Genomic DNA, 2,600 nt, shown 5'->3' on the forward strand with positions numbered 1-2,600 from the left:
TGATCACATTTTTATAAAAAGCATTCTCATTTTCCTGTTTTTTAAAGATTAAAAAAACAATTCCTATTTAAATGAAAGTTCAAACTTTTGAATAGTATTCAAAATATAAAAAAACCACAAAGTTCTTAGAAATGATCTCGTTTTATAAAAATGTTCATATATTGTTTTAAATGTTCACAAAATTCAAGGTCTGGTTGCTGATAGGCAATGGTGCCCAGCACCACCTCCGGCTATCTGGGCCCGGCCCGACTCGCCCCAATGATAGGTCTGCCAGACCGCCACCGTGTGGCCGGCATCCAAGGCGACGACCCAGAGGACCTTGTAGTATCAACCATAAGCCAGCTAGTCCTATAACTTAACATTTGCTTACTCCAGCAGTCCAGCTAGCAAAACCTTCCAGCTGACAAGAATACACCTCCGGTCGCTAGCTAACCAGCTCTTGATTCATGTAGATGTAGTAAGCATGTTCGCAGGTCTTACTTTGTAGGTTACCGATGACGATGCCCACGGTCCCTAATGCATGGGCCTTATATTATTGAACGTGTGCTTGTTGCCACCTTCCAAAGTTTGCGCCGACCTGAGACTAATTGCTCTGCACCTTTAAACCAGTCGGTACTCGGTAGCAACTGTTTTGATCTCCATACATGTACGAGTCGATGGCAAATTAATGGGACTTGAGACTTCAGATCGCCGTCCATGCTAGCTATAGCCAACTCTTTGAACGGTTCTCTACATTGATTTGTGTCACAAAGAAGTCCGTTTGGCTTTCGTAACCAGCAAAGGTGCCCACGAATACCGCAAGGAGATCTTAATCGCCAAGGAGGTCATCTCTCTAATCAGCTGAAGTTCCGCGCAAAGGAGGTCATCTCTCTAATTAGCACTTATCAAACATGCATCAACTCCTATCTTTCGGGTATCAAATCTTAGAGGAGCAGCTAGCCATGAAATTATCTCTGGAGTGAGAAGAAATCGTGCAGTGCATCCAACAATCTGAATCACATAGATAGATGGATAGCTTATCGTAGTGTACGTAGTTTGCCACCCCTGGGAAAATTCAACGGGAGACGTACCTGTATTTTTCTTTTTAGCATACAAGTCCCTGCTATAAGCAAATGAAGATATTTAACTATAAGCATCAATTGATGATGATGTTCGATTTGTATCTTAGCTAAGATTCAGCTTTGTCCTCTTTTCGCCGAAAGTCACCCTTTCACGTATTTTTCTTTGAGTGCGACGCCGTAAGATTTTCAAGAATATATATATGCCCGCCGCATATCGTTTTCATCAAACTTGTGTACATCATGCTGAAAGTACATCTTTGGTCGCTGGCTACAACTTGCTGCCAACTAACGGAGTGTCATGACGATGGGTGTACGTACGGCCAGAATCCATATATGGCTTTAGACTATGATATGACAACCAGCACCAACAATCGTTTTCACCAACGTTGGTCAATCCTGAGTGCCACCCTATTGAATTGACTAAGCAACAAAACGTGAAGCAAATACCGGGGATTTGTAGCACACGGGGGTGGGCCTTTTTTTTTTGCTTTCGATTTTCAATATTTCATACCTTTTGAATCAAAAGTTCAAATGAAGTACTCTTTGCATATTCATGTTCCTGGTGACGAGGGAGATCTTTCAAATGATATCTATTTTGAATATGTTTTGATGAGTTTTAAAATTTTTGTTAAGTTTCAACTTTTAAAACTTAGTACGAGCGACTAGCAAAACCGTAAGTTTCAGAACCTGTGACCAAGAAAATTGTTTCAACTTCTAAATCTTGGTACGAGCGACCAAAAATATCATAAGTTTTGGCAATTAAAACTTAAAACTTGTCGTGTGCTTGTGCGGGATCCAATGACTTTGAGGATCACGACTCAATCGGGCAGTCAGTACCATACGGTACAATTAATTCCATGTGCATGCTCGGGCCATGGTGCATGTACTTGCAGCTAGAGTCAATTCTTCGAATGCACTGTTAGTTTGACTTGTACTACCTACGGGCTACGGCTACCTAGTCGATTTCACCATTGTTGGACAAAATGTAGTATATCTCTATATAATATCTTATTAGAATCTGATGATATGATGCAGACCAGCACAGAAAGCAATGGAAACGACGGAACACATACTGAAAATACAGTATTCTTGGTCCTTAACATGGTTGGCTGTACATGTTCTTATCCTCAACCGGCCAGAGAACCAGCCAAGTAAGATGACCAAGCACAACCAGAAAAATCTTGCACGCGATTGAATTGGACTTTAATTAAACGGTGTAAACTAGCCCTTAGACCTGATGTCTAGTTTGACCACTCCATCCCGCTAGAGTGATCCATATCTACTCGAGAAAGTGTAGTACAGAAGACTTTAAGAGCACATGAACTCGCCAAAGTGGAGTACTAGAAGACTTTAAGAGCACATGAACTCGCAAAATTAGGTCACCAGTCACAGGAATACATCTTTCGTGTGCTCCTCATCGGCGCCACAGAGGACGCCATCAGGACAGATAAGTGCCACAAAGATCTTTTTGCATCTACCGATGTTATCACCACCATGATGATTACCATTTAAACACCTAGACACAAACTTGTTATGTGT

Source organism: Triticum dicoccoides, chromosome 6A (genome assembly GCF_002162155.2).
Source record: "Triticum dicoccoides isolate Atlit2015 ecotype Zavitan chromosome 6A, WEW_v2.0, whole genome shotgun sequence".
NCBI classification, from domain to species: Eukaryota; Viridiplantae; Streptophyta; class Magnoliopsida; order Poales; family Poaceae; genus Triticum; species Triticum dicoccoides.